Source organism: Amblyomma maculatum, chromosome 2 (assembly GCF_055883805.1).
Source record: "Amblyomma maculatum isolate TAMU_Amacu chromosome 2, ASM5588380v1, whole genome shotgun sequence".
In the NCBI taxonomy this organism is placed as follows: Eukaryota; Metazoa; Arthropoda; class Arachnida; order Ixodida; family Ixodidae; genus Amblyomma; species Amblyomma maculatum.
The window spans coordinates 137,817,366-137,837,016 of NC_139345.1; positions in this window are offsets into that span (position 1 = coordinate 137,817,366).

Sequence of the window (19,651 nt, forward strand, 5' to 3'; positions counted from 1 at the left end):
TACGACTCCTCTTTCTCTCTTTCCACTTTCACTGCCACCTTCCTCCCTTCTCTTATGGCGTGGTTGAGGTGTTCACAGAAAACAAGTGAGACAGTTACTGCGCCTTTCTCCTTCCCATAAATCAATCAATCTACGTTGTCTTGTCTCTGCACGGGGGGTGCAGTGGTAAGACGCCCGACTACTGAGCGGGAGTGCGGGTTTGAACTCGATCGCGGCGGCTGTGTTTCGACGGAGGCGAAACGAAGAGGCATCCGTGTGCTGTGCGATGTCCGCGCACGTTAAAGATCCCCAGGTGGTCGAAATTACTCCGTCGGCCTCCACTACGGCTCATATTTCTCTCTTTCCACTTTACTCCCACCTTCCTCCCTTCCTTTACGGCGCAGTTCAGGTGCCCATAGAAACTAGTGTGAGATACTGCACGTTTCCATTCCTGTGAATCAAATATATATTATTTACGTTGTCTTGACTCGTTAGCGGGGGCATCAGTCAGTCGCTGCTAGTGCGGCCTCGGCGGCCTCCCTCCGGCCCCCTTTCTTTCCTCGTGTTCTCGTATTCTCCGGTTGCTGCGCGCGCTCCTGCCCCATCGTTCGCCTCTTAGTGTACCCCCCTCCCCTCATCCTGCGAGGCTCCGGTTGCCGAAGCGCCGGCTCGAACTGGGAGGATAAAAGGGGGGCAGAGCTGGTTACGAGGCCGACGCGGTCGACGCCGACGCCGAGGACGACACGAAACCGAGGAACAGGCGGCAAACAGCTGCGCTCTAAAAGCGCAGCACACTGACACCTTGCTTTTCGCCTACATCGAAAAGCGACAGCTGCGACCGAGATTAGATCTCGTAACCTTGGCCGCAGTTGCCGAGCGTGCAACCACTGTATCACCACGACGGGTCCAACAATGAAATAACCTGTAGAAAGTATTTAATAAGAAAGAGAAAGAAAGAGAAATGCGATGGGCACACCAGGTAAGATCATTCGGGGGGCAAAGAACATGCGCACTATGAGCGAAGTGTGAAATAAACAGCATATTTTTAACCCATCGAATTACATTACATCCACAAGTTTATGCCGAATACATGTGACGCAACCGTGTTCAATTATTTTGCGACTCATTGTCTGGTATTTAATTTACTTGGTATCTGGCGGAGCAACACTAAAACTGCGGTGAAATTATAGCTATTGTTGGCACCGAAGTCGCTTGTAGGAAGAAATGAAAGAAGTTTGGATGGAGCTGGCGCGTGATTGCAAGAAAGACTTGGCGCTCGCGAGCACGCAGGGATAACCGTCAGGGTGGTAGATGCGGGTGCAGCATCCTCTTCGATTGACCTAGTGGAACAACTTGGAATAAAATGGTGTCTTCTGTAGAGTTCCGTCTTTGATGCAGCATTGCCCGGCACTTGTATCACTAATATAGTAGCGGGAAGGAATATATTATCAATGAGTCTTGAGTATATGCAGGCGCGAAAGCGAAAGAGGCAAGCAATGGGGCCACAAGGTTTCGAAAATACTTCTTCCTCATCGACCACATGCTAGCGCTACACTTTCTCTATGCCTGAAGCTGTGACTCTGTCTCTGAAGACCTTTGTTGGTAATAAAGTATTGTATTTAGAACTTTATATAACCTGCCAAAATGCGAAGTTCACGTAACTTATTCTAGTGCTCGTTTTAAGTAACTGCCTATAGACTTATCTGAGAAGTTGAAAGTTTATGCATGCCCTAAAAATGACATGAAATGCATTTGGCCAGATTATTGTTTATGAGTGATGAACCTAGTAATGATGCCGAGGATACCTACGGTACACTTTGTCCAGAAGTAGCAATTTAGATTCACGATTAGACACACAATCTTCAGCGCAAAGGTGTATAATTTGTGTTCACAAATGGCACACTTTTAAAATGCATAAGGACGAAAGAGAAGTAGCCCCTAGTCGAACCTTATGGAACACGCACTAAGTTCAATTATTCTCTGGCAAGACACAGACTGTGAGCACTTATAAATTACAGATAGACACGAACATTTTGGAGAGTTTTCGTCACAAAGGTAAGAGAGACTGTTGCAGAATTCTGCTTCAAGCCTAAGTCGTGCTTTGCATGGACTATCCATCCAGACGGACGAGTATTTCTTCGAAAACCAGTGGGACCAGGCGAAAGCTGCCGTTAAAAAGGCCGGAAACAGACTCAAAGAGGCGGCGCAGGATACCATCGACGACCTGAAATCTAAAACCAAGGAGGAAGCTCTTAAAGTGGTCATAATTATCTTTAACGAACTGGGAAGTAGTTATGCAGTTAAAGATGTTCCAACGAAAATAGGCATGTTTCAGGTCGCTCGCAAACAGATGGACGAAATCGCCAAGCGATTGCCCGAACTGGGCCACAGACTTGGGGGCAAGGAAGAGGCATTGTTTTAATACAGTTGCCTCGCTCAAAGTAGGTTGATGATATTCAAATTGCTCTTATGATAAACAAGAGCCCCTTGTAGTGTCTTCATTTCACGCTCTTCTTTTAAGAAGCGGGGAGGTAAAGGCGCAGTTCTAACGTTCTCATTTAGTGCTTTATTTGTTCAAATTCAGCAATGAACAATAAGTAATTAGGAGAAAAATAAAACCGTAACTGATATAAAATGCGCGTGTAATTATGTTGATTCTTATTACAGATAATCGTAGGTTGTTCGTCGATTTCTTGCGCCTGTGTAAAGGATAAGTTCTGAACCAGATGCTATAATAATATCAAACACTTAATAAAGCCGCCTTTGACTGATGTGGTCTTGCAATTGTTTTATTTGTGATCATATTACGGTATTTGGAACCTTCACTAATAAGCATGTCTGCATCCCCTCTTTTCACTGCATTGCCTCAAGTATGCCAAAAGCTTACTGCGCCCCATACACAGCCCGGCTACATTACTAAACACTCAGAGCTACTTAGGCCTGCAATACTTCTATTTGAATGATATATGATCGCAGTGAATTGTTAGCGATAGCACCATAACGTCACCCATTCTCATGAGACGATTTGGGCATGTGGGTTGAAATCTAACACACTGTACCAGCGGAACCAAAAAAGAAAAAGAAGTACAAAGGACAAAGGACAACACTTCTATGTATTTATCTTCCTTACATTCCCGTGTCTCGCTAGTACTAAATATTACACTGTAAAGCGCTAAAAAGGATCTGTCTGAACACAAGTTCATTACCACACTTTCTTCAGATATGAATATGCAGACATCAATGAGGAGGGGATGTGTCATCAATATCACTTTCGTGGTATATCTAAATCTATTTTAACCACTTAACGGTTGTCAAACAGGAATAGGTACCTACGTTGTTACATGCTACTTCACTATTTTAGCTAGGAAAACCTCTACGTCGGGTTAAAACGTCCACTGTTCCGGTTGAAAAATGTCTTGGCTTCTTGTATTCTTAAGTGGTGTCGAGATCAAAAGTTTGTTGCTAAAAAACCTAAATCGATTTAGAGCGAGAAGACTGTCAATCAAGCTTTATTGGAAAGTGAAACCAAATACTGTAGCCACTGAGTGTTCGAAAGGTTCTTCGTACTGGTAATAATAGCAACGCGCCACCGTTAGTAAGCGTTGCCAATTAAACACCTCATCTCCTGTAAAGCTAACAAAAATGAGACAGTTTTATTCAAAAGGCAACTAAAATAGGTTCACACAGGCTTCACAAAAACGAACGAAAACACGAAATAACTGTTTTTCAGAGAATGTGCAAAATGGCTATTGTATTAAGTTTTGACTTGTACTAAAGATAAAATGATAGACTGATTGAATGACTGATTTTGTTTTAGACAGTTAGTACAAGACATATATTTTACAGCATCTGGATCCCTAGCTAAAAGCTAGTTGAAATCTATGCCAGAAATATGCAATATATCATAAGCATTTTTCATAAGGCTTTCACCATACAAACACACATTTCACGCATTGCTACTATTGAATACACCCTTATGTAAATAAAAAAAAGTATACAGAAAATATCAATAGGTACACAAATTCATTATATCAAAATCTCCTCGTAAGCCGAAAAAAAAACGTACAAAATAGAATACATTAACAAAGCTCAATTCTTAACAATCAGGCTCAAAATGCTTCCTCAACAACACAGGGAATATAATAATAATTGGTTCACAGGTAGGGAAAGGTGCAGTATCTGTCGCACTTGTTTCTGTGGACACCTGAACCGCGCCTTAAGGGAAAGGAGTAAGGAAGGCAGGAGTTAAAGTGGAAAGAGAGAAGGAGGAGTCGTAGTGGATGGCTACGGGATAATTTCGACCGCCTGGGGATTTTTATTTAACGTGCACTGCCATGGATCCCTAGCTAAAAGCTAGTTGAAAACTATGCCAGAAATATGTAGGCATGTGAAATTATTGCATAAGCATTTTGCATAAGGCTCTCACAATAAAAATACACATTTCACGCATTGCTGCTATTGATTACACCCTTATGTAAATAAGAAAATATACATAGGATATCAATAGGTATACAAATATATCAAACAGTCAGGCTCAAAATGCTTCTTCAACAACGCAGGGAATGTAATAATAATTGGTTCACAGGTAGGGAAAGGCGCTTTATCTGCCGCATGTTTCTGTGGACACCTGAACCGCGCCGTAAGGGAAGGGAAGAAGGCAGGCGTTAAAGTGAAAACAGAGAAGGAGGAGCCGTAGTGGAGGGCTACGGAATAATTTCGACCGCCTGGGGATCTTTAACGTGCACTGACATCGCACAGCACACGGACGCCTCTTCGTTTCGCCTCCATCAAAACGGAGGCATTGCTTTGGTTTATTATATATGGTAAGCTGTAAATATATTATATATGGTAAGTACCAACTCAAATGTAGTTCTTTCGCCATAAATATTCTTAGTCTTCGGGAGATGAAGATATACACTTATGGCGCCACGAGTACTTCTTGAATGCATAGTGAATATAAATGAATGTAATGAGTCATTCTTTTTGAGGCATGCGTGAAATGTCAGCTAAGTGCTATTGAATGAACAAAGCAAGTGGTGTTTTCTGATGGGCCACAAGCACGCACCGAAAGACTGAGGTCTAGGACGGTGTCTAGAAAGACTGCATTTAACATGTTCGCTTAGCTCAATATGGCGGCCTGACCACGTCCTCGCTCCCGAGCTCCCGCTTCCGTTTCGTCTTCTGCCTCCCGCTGGCTTGGTATCTTCTTTCTACTCGTTGACTCGTTAATAAGTGTGTAAGTGTGGCGCTGAAGATTTACACACTCGCGGCCACGAAATGTTAGGTTTGATCTCCAAGGGTAGAAGGTTCTGTGTTTCTCGTGCAATGACAAACCCGTCGTCGCACTTAACCTTGCAGAAGCCTTGTTTTCGCCTACTTTGTGCTTGTTTCATGGTGCGTCATGTAGCCTCCAGCTGTCGAAGGTGGGTAGATGGGCACCATGAAGCCCAAGAGAATGTAATGAAGCAAAGATGGTATCAGAAATATTGGTGTCATGTTGGTGCTGTATAGTCCTTGGCTAGTAGGATTTATCTAAACGCTTTCGTTGTACTGCTGGTACATTTATCCCGGCAACAGGCTTCTCAAACTCACTCTCGCGTCCCGATCGGGCTGACCCCCACTGGACATCCAATACCGCTCTCTGTTAGATTGCTGCAGCATTAGAAATGCTTGAAACGCTGACTGACTCCCCAGTGGTGTGGCCATCCGTATGAAGTAGCAAATCAGGTCCATAATCTCAACTTCCAGCTTGTACTCAGTGCGGACGCCGGCGTTGTAGAACTCCGCAGTGATGTGTACAAATTCAGCCGGCAACATCCAGCCTTCTGTCATTAGGTGAGTTTAGACGTTCTTGCTATTCAAGGCCAAGACACAAAATATATTTTGTAGTTCGTTTCTGACCTTGGTTCCAACGCTTTCCTGGTTGGCCACAGAATCAAAGAACTACATTCTGTAAGGGTAGATGTTCTTAGTCGAGTGTAGGCAGGCAAGCGACCTGCCCGGAACATTATCTTTGTGGTGGGTGGGCCCAAAGAAAGAAGGAACTGAATCTTCTTAGAGACGAACGGCGCCACGAAAGTCAAGAAGCGGTAGCGGATGTAGTCGACGATAGTGCATGTGTCAGTCTCAACTATCACTGTGAAAAGCCATTGAAACCTCTCCGAGGGCCTGAGAATAAGCTTGGAGATACGAAAGTCTCTTCGATGCCACAGGATAACAGCAAAATACTGGTCCCGCTTGCAGAAAGAGTGGTATTCTTCCTACGTGCTCAGAAGAGGTGTGGCCTCTATCTGCTATTTGTGAGCCCGCGCAAGGCACAGGAGGAATTTATTCGGCTAGCGCTCGAAGTCATGCACGTTCTGAGCGTTCCGCTGCATGCCAGTGTCGGGATTTAAGAGTCCCAGAGCTCGAGCTACAGCTCTTGTGCTGCCTTCATCAGAGGGCTGCTCCCACGACGAGTAGCATGCTTTCAGCAGCATAGCTTCGGGCGAGACCTGTACTCGCGGCTTGTTGGATGCCAGAGCGCTTGTGACAAAGAGAAAGATCCGCAGTTCCCTAGACTGGACACAGTTTAGCAGTAGGCTAGTCAAGTTTCCCTCTGGCTGGTCGCTAGCAAGCGAATGCTGAGCATGACATCCTGCAAGTTCTTTCTCTGATCCTTGCCATTGTACTCAGTGATGAAGGTCATGCACAGGTTCGACACCTGGTAGAGAAATCGTTCCTTCGTCTTGTCGTCGAGCTGCGGCCCAGAGGTATGATTGAAGTAGTGGTGTAGCTTGACCACCATGGTTTCCTCAACGCGTATCGAACATATAAACGCATAAAATCGCGTATTGAACAGGTATTCGCTTCCAATTCATTTATGTCCACATGCGTGGCCATACAAGTCGGCACGGAGATCCGCGTAGTTTTGCTCACGTTTCTCTAGGTACAGTGCCAGCCGGTGGCAGTCGGGATGCCTACTTAGAGGATCTTCAGTGGCCGTCACATCCACTCTGCCAGAACCTACTCCAAGAATGTCGTTGAAATGGAACAGGTCCAGTTCGAAAGTGCTCTGGCTGCGTATCTGCTTGACACGGTATGACACTTTGCGGCAAGAGTCAGTGACCTGTTTGCGGACATTCTTGAGATATTCAAGTTCCCACAAGTAACGAACCATTCGTCGCTTTCTGTTTTGTTTGTTCTGAGCACGAAAACCACCATTCCTGATGTCGATTTCTCCGTTCTCAAATAAGTTGTCAAACCTTGAAAGGTTCATCCCAGCTTGGATTCCAAAACAATGAATGACGCCATCATGTCGCACCTACGGACCTGCCCCGTTAAGACCATCCATATCTGGTTCGACCTAATTAGAATACTGATCCCACTGCAGTTTCCAAGGTTATGCCATAACAATCCGTCGGCAATTTGTCGGCCACGTTGTTTAAGTGACGCCACAAAATAAGGATCTATGGGCGTCTCCTCGATGTCCTTGCAAATGTGAGGAATCGCAACCGCACGCAAGGTGACCTCAGCCTCTGAAAACTGGCTCTTCAAATTCAACTCTACAATGCGTCGTTCTTGGTTAAAGACATTTGCAAAGGTATTAAGATGGCAATCTATATCGATCCGACGGACTTCCCTTTCAGCTGCCTTGCCAACGATTCTGTAATAAACGTGCGCTGACTGCTTCCATCGCAGATGCCTTGAACATAGCAGCAGGTGGTGGCACTCACTGTCCAGGCACAGGACGTTAGCAAGAGAATATGTGAGGACAATCCAAGGCAGGTACACACGGCTGGGTCGGTGGCCATTTTATTCTCTCTTGACGGGTTCTCTCCATCGCGTCCGCGTTGCACATGCTAGTTGCGTGTCGACCCCCCATAGTTGGAGCATGTAATCCTGTGACAGTAATCTCGCGCACGGTGCCCTTTGGTCGTGCAACGAAAGAATCGCATGCTCTGTCAAGGAGCTTCTTCTTGTTTAGAAGCAGCAGATCCGTAAGGCATGACGAAGTGAAATGATCACTTGTTTGGCAAAACACACAGGCCTCGGCAATCCTTGAAGATTGAGCGTGAAGAACTGACGACATCTGGTGTTGCGCAGGCGCTGGCGTACATTGGTTGGCATGGTATTGCGTCCGGGTCTCTTACTGTATTACTGCGTCCCCGTGGGCTTCGTAGTCGGTGTTCTCCAAGCTTTCGACTTCAATCACGAGAAGCTCCAGCAAGCAATCTAGCTCCGATCCAGTAGCTGCGGCATCGTGTACCTCGGCTGCTGGACTAGTGGCTGGTGAACTGTGGTACTGGATGACGAGAGTACGCGGGAGCGTCCTTAGGAGGATGTCACAAAGCATCAAAGAAAACGATGTCCTGCTCACGCCCAAGAACTCCAACCCAGTGATATTACTGAATACTTGCTCGTATCGCTTTCGCAGAGCCGTGGTGTCGTTTGGAGAACTTATGGGTGGCAACGTCCTAAGTCAGAGCAGTATTCTTTCTCCAAGCGTGTTTTGTCGCCGAACCGTTTCTTAAGCACAGAAATGGCGTCCATGTCGCACGCCTCGGTTGTCGGAAGGCCCGCCATGGCTGAAGCCGCGTCACCTTTCAAGAAAAGTCTTAAATAGTAAAAGTTTTCTGGCACAGCGAGCCTATCCTTGCGGTGAACAAGGTAGTGAAACTGCTCCCAAAACTCAATCAAGCGGCTCGGGACCCCAGAGAAAGGTGTTTTAGTAAGCTTCGGTAGCTTGAATTCGGGTCTTTCAGAAGAGGAAGCTATGACTCGGTCAGCTGCGTCCGAAGCCGAGGTCATCGTGGACACCAAAAAACGGCGACGACTCAAAAGGTGTGTCAGCGTGCGTGTCGCGCTGTCTTCATACTCGATGATATTTGCGTACTCTGCTTCGAAGCATGCGTCATCACCGATGTGCTATTCGAGCTCGTTGTTAGTCTTCTTGAGCTCGTCATCTTGAGCGTTGAGTTGTTCTTAGAGGCACGTCACTTGGCTAAGCGTCGTCCAATCGAATGATACAAAAAAGCACTTACCTCAGTGATAAGTCTGGTGTTGTCGAGCCCGTTGAGCCGTCCGCTTTGATTTCAGCATATTCACGAGGAAGTAACCTTCGACGGTCCTCGTAAGGCCCAGGCAAGACTCCCAGGTTACGGAACAAAAAAATGTTAAAACATGAGCCACGAGTACGCACCCAAAGACGGAGGGCCAAGAAGATGTCTAGAAAGACTGCATTTAATATGTTCGCTTCGCTCAAGATGGCGGCCTGACCACGTCCTCGTTCCGGAGCTCCCGATTTCTTTTCGGCTTCTTCCTCCCGCTGGCTCGATATCTTCCTCCTACTCGCTGGCTCGTTAATACGAGCGGGACTGAAGATTTAACACGTGGTACTATATCCATCTGTTTAAAAAGAGGAGCCGCGTGAGCGTTATGACCCGACTGTGTAATAAATGTAATTGCCCTTTGTTGTAAAATCCTAAGTGGCTCCAAGTACGACTGGCAAATGTGGCCCCTGGACTCAATGCAGTGTAACAACTGACAGTTAAAAATTGAAGAAGAAATAGTTTCAAGTGTTTTATTATCAAAGTGCTGACGGTATTTATACAATGAAAAACATGCCTTCTCCTAATTTTTTACAAATCGCCTAAATGTAGGGCTTCGAGTGTAAATTCTCGTCCAGGATCATTCTCAGGTAAGTAACATTACCTACATACTGAATAGGTTTTCCAAGCTACTGTACAGCTGGCAGATATGATGGTATTCTTTCTCCTAAATACAAAAAAAAAGGTTTTTAATTTGTTTTACAATAAGTCTCACAGAGAAAACCCATCTGCTCAATGTTTCTAATTCCTGGTTGGCAATGCTATCTCACCTGTACTTTGACTAGCATATAACAGGCAGTTTCATAACCATAATGGAACTAGAAAAGTGGTTCATGAAGTGCGGCAAATCGTTGATGCGCAGCGAGAACAAAATCGGTCTTAGGACTGAGCCCTGAGGCACACCCACTGCGACTGGTTCAAAATCAGACATGCACCAAGATCGCCGGTTGCTCGAGCCATGTCTCCGCGCGTGCGTGATATGCATTCTCAGTGGCTGGATAGCTTATTCTGAATCTTGTTTGCGAGCCAACCAACTATAAAAACCAAGTGAAAAAAATTCAACAAAGGCCGAAAAGTAGCACTGAGAACTGTGAATGATTAATCATAAATTGCAGATTGGTATTGCTTTATTTCGCGGAAAATATTATTTTGTTCAGGCCATGATACTTCGGAAAGCCGAACATTGTTGAATTAAGATGTAGTGCATTCACATAACACGTTTAGAGCCACTTCCTCGGCATAAATAACAGGAAGGCATCTTTAACTGGTCTCTAAATAAACAGAGGATCTCTTAAAAGATATGCAATGAAAATTTTCAGAAGAATGCTGCTGATTTCCTTGAAAAGAGGTAGATGGCGCAGGACATCTAGGGCCTTTGTGGTGGGTGTGACACTTTACATGAAACCTTGTGCACGACTGAAATGGAAAGGCCTCTCTTCAGTGGCTATAAGAGACATTATTCCGGACTCGTTTACCGGGCTATTCTTGATTTGGTTTCAATAAAATATAAGGAGTAACAATCGAAAAATGAGCAAATCTTGCGCAGTCCTCCTCAGTTACGCAACAATCTGTTAACATTACACATTTCACTGCCTCGTATATCTGGAAACAGAGAAGTTCTTGATGTGTATAGCCGCAATAAAAAGTAGTGTCACCTTCATGCACTCTGTGTAGCACACAAAATCGCAGTTTCGTGTCCTATGTTGATATTCTCCAAATATATACCTCCTTAAAAGAAGGAACGACATGACGGGGTTCGAATAAGTAAATTAGAAGCAAAATCATTCTGCTTATAATTTCGGAGCTACATAAATATCAGCGTATCGAAATCAAGAACAATATTTCTAACACTGACTTGCATAGATATAAAGTCCTGCTTTCGCCAATGGCACGCGGCAGTGTCAGCAAGACCTAGCGCAGAATATCTGACTAAGAATCCAGGGTGCCGGGGGGTTCTATTTCATCTCAGCAGTGCTGCCAAAGTTCGCAGCTCTTAACAACTGCGTCGTGAGATGTGGTGTTGTAAAGTCACACAATCCACCGACCAATAATGGATGGTCATGTAACCAGCGAGCTACTAGTTTCCAGTGGAATACTCGCGAGGAGGACAAGGCAAGCAGTGGCAAAATGTGAGGTCCTACTTCTAGACAACTAAAAAAAAGAGTGCTTTTGTTCGAATTCGACGCCATCCTGCTATAAATGTTCCACTTTATATGCTGATAGATCGTGCTTTCAGTTATATCATGACAATCTGGATGATGAAAAAAACGTACCACCTCGTAGGACAATTAGGCTGGCCTAGCGGTCCATGAGGCGAGAGAGTGTGGTACGTTATTGCTTATGGAGGCACACCCTGTTGGTCGCCTTTTCCATGTAAGCAACGCAGCGGGAAAGAGCGCCTGAGTAAAAATGACATTGGTTGCATTTTCTAACCCTCTTACTTGTGATCATCGCTCGAAATGGGTCTCACGCGTTCGTTGAGATCCATATCGTGTAAACAGCTTATGTGTTCTAACTGTTGCTCCTCAACTCCACACTTGAAGCATGAATCCCCTTTAAGGGCGAAAAAAATGGAGTATCGTGTCCTCTACCACACTCCCTCGAAGCAGGCTATTTTTTTATACCTCGGAGTAGATTTTCGCACAGTAAATCTTCAAGCATCTATACTATTGGCAACAGAGGCATACCTTTACCAGAGATAATATTCATTTGATGCAATTAGGAATTGCAGATGACACTTAACGTCGGCACTAGAAATCTAGAGGCTATCATTTAGAGGAGATGGAAATCTGGGTTAAAATATCTGTAATTGTAAGAGCGTCTGCATTATTTGCGCATTTTTGTGATTAAAATGTATGCCAGGGTTTGGGCAGCATAACCTGCTTCTCATGAGAAAGGCACTAGAGGACGTCACACTGCCTTTTGCTCTCTTATACTTCCCGTCCACCGCCTTAAGGGGCACAACAGAAAGCCGCCTAGCGGTCGTTTTCAAAAGTCTTTCCGGGATACGAGTTGCGGCTGTCCATGCGTCGCTGTAAAAACTAGCGATGATCGCGGCGACGATTTTTTTTTTATATCTTGCCTATTTTTTCTATCGCGGCCTGAAGCATAGAGGTAATTTTGGCCTTTTCGTAGACGCGAAAACAATAACGTTGCAACTTTGTGGGAGAAAATGTTGCGTACACGCACCAGGTGCATCCTATAAACGCGCGCTAAATGACGACCTACATTTTTCAGCCTTGCTTTACTTTTAGTATGTTGCATCGACTGATAAAAAACTTCAGTAAAAACTTTGCATTTTCTTTGCAAGCTCTATCGATATGTGATCATGGTGATGACGCGCGTCAATGCAATCTGTTAGACATTCTGTGCCGCCCGCTGTTAGGTCGTTGACTTTAATGCATTGTCGCTAAGTGTCCCGTGTCGCAGATATTTCGGCGTCGGCTTCGTTGTCGTAGCCGCGAACAAAATATCTGGACCGAAAATGCTGAAGCAGTTTCAAATATTCAGATTAAAGCTAAATTTCTCAAGGATGTTAACAGAGCTGGAATGAAAACCGAATCAGCTTTGAGGAAGGAGGGGATGGAAAGCAAACCCAGAACTTTCGTGCTGGGAGACAGAAACTCAATGGTAACGAAGGCTGGGTGTGGATAGGTGTAAGGCTGGTGGTGGCATGGTTCAAGCTGAATAAATATAGACCTACTGAGTTCGAGATGCGAACACGGTCCGACTGCACAATCGCTTTCTGATCTTATTAGGCGATGCTTAAAAAAACGCCCTGATGCTTGAAGTATCCCCCACGGATATAGCCGTAACGATGGACTGCATCGTGGAATTTTTCCATAGCTTACACAGCCAGAAATAGGTGAAACGCGATAAAGCGAGCGCTTACAATCTTTGTTTCATAAAGCTTACGTCCTAAGGTAAAATGACAAATATTTGGAGATGCAGCCCTTAAATAGGCCATTAATGCAGCTCTTAAATAGGCCATGTTCCATGCGCTTAGAGCACCGTGTTTAATTCATTATATCTTGCATCAGACGCTGAGCATATCCGCTTTTACTTTTGACCCAGGACCTATTATGACTTCAAAAATTAGGCACCACAAAAACGTGCAGCATTGCACTAAGCAAATGAACTCTTACAGGTTTACGCAGTAACTAACATATTTTTTTTTCGTATCTAACAACGAATGGTAGCTGTCGTCACAATATTTGCGATGATGCGCGGATATTGTTTGAAGTGCTTTAATATCGATAATATTAGACAGGAATCACAAACGGCTGCTTAACGCGAAGGGAACTGGAACAGTACGCTCACGGTCATTTTTCTTGTCGAGCTGGGAGGAGCAAATACAAACTGAAGCACATTTTTTACAGCTTTCTAACATTTACACAAGGAAAACCTATTCCTGGAGATATCCCGTAGTTTGCAACAGAGCGCATTTTCAGTGGATGCTGTTTATGCAATGATGCAAATGCCGCAGTAAAGAAATTTATCACAAGAGCTCTGCTAGAAAAACACAGCTAGCAGACGAAGCGGCCGGCTTCGCTCCATTATTGACTTTCAACACCGCCACCAGCGGCGTGGCCGTAGCTTTTCACGGGGCCTACAGGCTTATTTGTGCTTTCAGTGCAGAAAAGAAGTCGTAACATAGGTTCTAAACTGTGGGACTTAACTTAATACGAATCTTTCTTGTGTCTGGCAATGTTTTGTTAGGTGGAGCCATTTGTGGTAAGGCCCGCCAGTTTTTCTTCTGTTCATCAAAAGTAGAGCAAATAATTTTGTAAATATAAAAAAGATATGACAATTGGGTCTAATTTAGCAAAACAAATCATACACTTTGAGACTGCCCACTGCACGTTTTAACCTTGGCCTCAGGTCTTAGCATGCTCGTCCACATTGAATGAACACATTGTGGAAGCACATTGCAATAAATCATAAATAAATATTTATGCTTCGAAGAGCGTATCACATAATATAGCGACTTAATGTTTATTACAGCTTCTTTTTACAGCACAACTTTTATTGAAGCATTCAGTAAAAGGAGATCGGCCACATAGTTTCACACTTCGGATATAAGAGAAGCCCAAAAACCACGTTCATTTTAAGAGCGAGTTTGTAGTTTGCTAATCAAACCTTGGCGGTTCCGTTGAACTCACGTCTGTGTTTAATGACAATGCCAAACTGTGTTCGTTCCTGAGACGCAATATACATGAGTATCGGTACTCATGTATCTTGCGTCGCAGGAACGACACACAAAAAGCAGGCTGCTTCATTGGGATTAATAAATATGATCATATTTATTAACCCTAATGAAGCAGCCTGCTTTCTTGTAAACGGCGTCCCTGAGCTCACATTTGTTTGTACAAACTGTGTTGGTTTACAAATCAAACGCTAGAGTGCAAGATAGTAGCGCAACCATTTCCTGGAGCAGTTTCAGGTTATAGTCAATGTTGCACTGCTGCGCCTTTAGCTAAAACAAAGTCAGAAAAACTAGACCAAGGACGTTTACAGCACTGCCCTCTCATAGCTATCGGCGTCGTCAAACACGTGCAGATGGCATAAGGACAAAGTGAAGCAGTCTTCGCCCCCTGGAGTGCTCTGTCCACGATGACTTAAACTACAGTTAGAGAGAATACCTGTTTCAAAATATAGCGGCAGTTGCGCTGTCCAAGCATACACACAGCTTAACAAACGAAGAAAGGATTTAATTTGCAGCATTATTGTGTGACTTTTAGTTACGGGACATTCCTCATGAATACCAGTGACCATCAAAGTAATGAGACTGCCGGCTGTCATTGGTGCATATTGTTTCTGAACGACCGGATGTACAGATTATTGATAAGGGCTGCTTGGCAGGCTGAACACTTGAGCGCAAACCACGCGATGATGCGTGCTGTTATTATCAGAAGACAATGAATACTTAGACGAGCAAGTGCTCGTAAGAGAGCTTTAATTCGGCAAAGCGAGCGCAGATATTGATCGCTCATGCGCGCACGCCAAATGTCAGAGCACTCACCTTTACGCACAATGAATCTTGCCACCACATCAGCAATACGTCGGTTAGCACGGCCATCCATTCTTTGAGACCCAAGGACGTGAGGTACATTCCAGATAGAGCCACTGTGTCGGATTCAGGCGGTGTTGAAGGGAAGTCGCGGAGACGAAGATGAACACAAAACGCAGGTGCTCCTATTACTCTGCTAGGTTTCTTATATGAAGGGCCTTTGGATGCTGGCCCTCCGTGGAGGATGATCGAGCGAGCGTGTGTTGATCGTGAACGCGGGAGACCCCGTACGTCACTAGATATTGTTTCACCGACTGCCAATAAAAAGATCAGTAGGACGCCACTAAAGATTTTCTGAAGCTATAATTCATCGTATATGAATTAGGCTGTGAACATTGCACAGAACACATACATAATATTACTGCACTTGGACGGATGTCTTTTCGAATTGCATATTTTCTTTATCTTTCTTTGCCATGGGTTGGTGCGAGAGAGCAGTCTGAAGGGCTGGCTTGTGTATGTCTGCACCCTAACTTCCAATAATCGCTTCATTAAAGTATGAAGAAGTGGTATTGTTAACATAATGATTTATGCACGAGGTGAAATAGCTCTCCGGAAGCGCGTAATCGAGATTTTATATACAATCCTATTTCATGAATAGCCCCAAAATCGATGAACGACTGCATGCGCCTTATCAAGACCCGAACTTTTCAACGCTTCGGCGCGTCATAGCCCGCGCACAAATTTTCGCAGTTAGCGTTGTACAGAATACAGGCCACAAATAATACTGGGATAGGGGAGCGCTGGAAAGGAGTAATTACGAAGCCGTCATACAAGCCAATCAGAAGAAATGCTTTAATTATGGTGGAAGTGAGTATGCTCAATCAGGCGGTAAAATAATCAGAATGATGGATTGTGATGCAGCGAAACAGTGGTCGTTCTAACAACTTGCATCTCACGGACGTAATTCGCCAATTGCTCTCGCACTTCAGTGGAAGAGAACTTCACAACCCTCCTGCTGAGAAGAACCTGCCAAAGCGACACACTGTAGCGTGTAAATTGCATAGATTATTCACTGAACCTTACAAATCCTGAATATCAGTGTCTAAGTTATTCTAAGCGCTTCATGGGTCAAACTCTGCGCTCTTATAATTAGATCTTTTTGCTTATATATTATTCGCTATAAATACAACCTTCATAAACGATTTTCTTTCTTGCTGGCATTTACAGCGTTCGTTGAGAGGCGCAGCCACATAACACCCTTGGTCTCGAACGCCACTGTTAAAATAAAATCTGCTCTGAAAACGAGCCTTCATGCTACTCAAAGTGATACAGCTCGTACCCCTCTCTAGCTAATAAAGAACGACCATGCAAATGAAGAACAAATAATTAATTTAGAGGACATGGCGAAACATTGAACGCATGATTTTCGGCTCTCTTATTACTTATGCAACGATCGAGCTCAGTTCACTGTTCTTATTAATTTCATAGGTCAAGGATATATGCAACCGTGCACATTGGGTCAGAGAAACATATCGAGGTTATAATATTCTGAAGGAAACCAAGAAGAAGAAATGGGACTGAGCAGGGACACGTCGTGCGAAGAGAGCATAACCGAGGGTCACTTAAGGTAACGAAGTGGATTCCAAGGGAAGAAAAACGTAGCAAAGACAGCAGAAAGTTAGGTGGGCGGATGAGGTTAAGAAGCTCGCAGGGGTCAATTTAATGAAACTAGCACAAGACCTAGTTAATTGGAAAATTATCGGAGAGGCCTTCGCCCTGCAGGTGATGCAGTCTGATTGCTTCTGCTGCTGCTAAGGCTGGATGTATGGTATTGTTATCCGGCCGTGGTGTATTTTCGGCGCCACCGTCTTGCGCCTTCATACCCAAGCTGCAGCTCACTGCGAAGCAACGCGTCGCTTGCGTCAACCTAATTTGCCCATGCAAAGACCACCGAGGCAAAACATGTTATATGCTTCATAACGCTTCGACTGCGCTCATATGTTTGCGTCGGCCGAAGCGGATGAACAGAGTACGTTTTGAGCACACATTGAGAAAAAAAACAGCGTCGTATGGTCATTGGAGGTTGCCTCCAATCAGCCGTAAGCGAGTGATCGGTAACTGCCGAGAATTCAGTGCAGATGGGCACCCGTGTCTTGGAGCAAGTTTTCTAGGGTTGACGTGCTACACCCTTTATGGTTCTGCAATATAGTGCTAGTGGCAAAGGCGATGTTTAGAAGGAGACAAATCTCGCGAAGTGCAATGCAATCAAAAGAAGGATTTATGACCGATGTATAGAGCGTGTTTCCCCTTGCCAGCACAGACTGCATGGAAAAAGGCAGCACATCCGCACTAACCCAAACTGTTCCTCTTTAATGAGGTTGTGGAGCACATTAGCAGTAGCAAATAGTTTCTAATATTTAGCATGTGATCTACATATAGCGCACTATATACGGCCTTATGCTGTTCATAAGGGCACTGGGGTCAACGTAATACGACTTGGTATTCACATAAATATTAGGACAATAGGACGAATATTTCTTCGGCTCCCAGGCGAGTTACAACTAAACAAAAAACGAGCAAATGCTCTCAGTCCGTAATGTGGACGCACAAGCGAGCACACACTTTTTATGACAACATCTGTTTGTAAAAAAAAATTCCGCAAGGAATTACATTGAATAAAGTTTCGGAAACCAAGCGTGTTTACAAGGCGCTTCAAAATCAGAAAACTTTGTAGTGAGAGAGAGAGAGAGAACAACTTTTATTTAAAATGCCTGCAGAATCGGTTAGGCTCCCTCCAAGCAGGGAGGACAAGCTTTTACCGCGACGCGGCCACTACGTCAGTCTCGTGCGTTGTGCTCCTTGAGGTCTTGTTAGGTCCCTCGCTACTTCCGCGGGTTCGAGAGGGCCGCCGCCCCCTTCTTGGGGGTGCTGCCCCCCCTCTCCTCGGTTTCGCTCGGTCGCTGCCTCTCTAGAGCTGCCGAGACCTGTGGACGGCCTTGAGTTGTGTCTCTTGATCACAGCTCCTCGTTGCAGCCTCTAGCTGCGGCGGGATCGTCGTCTTCTCGCTGGCTTCGCGCGGATTTACGCTACAGTCCCAAAGGATATGAGCCGCGGTGGCTCTCTCCTTCGCGCACAGTCTACACATGTCGCTAGCGTGCACACTCGGACACATGTGCTTAGCTAGCACCGGGGTGAGCAGGGAGCCCGTCTGTAACTGTCTGTATAACACTGCCTCCTTCCGGGTAAGCCCCGGGTGAGGTAGTGGCCTTTGTAGTGGCCTTTGTAGTGGCCTGAATAAAAATGCTCTTTTTTTGTGACTTGTGATACAATGTAGCCTAATTGTCGGAATAATCTACAACTGTGGTTTTAAGTACGAGCTGCTTGTTTGCGTGCTGAATAATTCTTAGCTTGGGCGACGGCACAGTAAACAGAAATATTGACAGCGTATCTTCAACATCATAAATTCGCGTATTTCTAGTGTAAGTGTCCCTGTGAAATCTTTGGCTAGGCTAAATGGAGTGTTTTTCATACGCCGAAAATAGTAATGTTTCATGACATGTAATCTAAAATGTTTGCCCAGCGTTGCGGCAACGATGAAACAAGATTAGGGATGGGTGCCTTTAATATATTTCAGGTTGCAAACGAGAGAATGCACAATTACCGCACCAGGCGGAAGTGGGTTGTGAGAGAAAGACGAGGCACTGGTGAGTTTTTGAGAATAGTATATTTAGTTCTAGTAGCCCCCCCCCCCCCCCCCCCTCGCAAAGAAAAAAAACATTCACGTGTTTTATTGTAGTTTTGACTCTCTGTTATGCTTTTTACTCACGTAGAGCTATCAGTGTGCGTCTTCGTCGTAAGTAGGATTCAACACAAAGTACAGCAAGTTAAGGAGTTGTATGCTAACCACTCTTCATGAGCCCAGGTTTGCCATCTCAGTGATGGTCATGAGCCATCCCAGTCGAAAAAAACTACAGAACTGTGTCAAAAATACGACAAAATATCCTGTAGTTCTGTCGTAACTATCAGATTTTTCTGTAGTTCTGTAGTACTTTTCTGTAGTTCTGTAGTTTTCTGTGGTATATTTCTGTTGTCTGTAGTTCTGTTGCACTTTTCTGTTGTAACTTCAGAAATTTTTGATGTTACTACAGAATGTTCTGTTGCCACAACAGGTTTTCCGTCAAAAACCGCACAGAAATTCTGTCGTAACATCAGAAAATTTTCTGTAGTTTTTTCCGACTGCGATCTTTATACAAAAAGGCGACTTATATAAAAGATACCCTTAAGCAAAGATACAGGGTCCTAGTACTAAGATGCCGAACAGAGGAAGGTCATACTCTTATCGAGGAACGTCATCTATTTCTCTTTCCTTGGGTAAACTACGCATCAAATACCAAGTGCTGATAGCCACAGTTACACAGTTTGTCACTTAGCTCTCGCCGCAAGCTTCATGAATTATCACGAGCTTTTATCTTTGCAAGCATTGTGCAGTTTTCATTATGCTTCTACTTGGCTGCTTCGGAATACATATAATCGAATCATGCAACGGCAAATGTTGCGCACTCCTAATGTG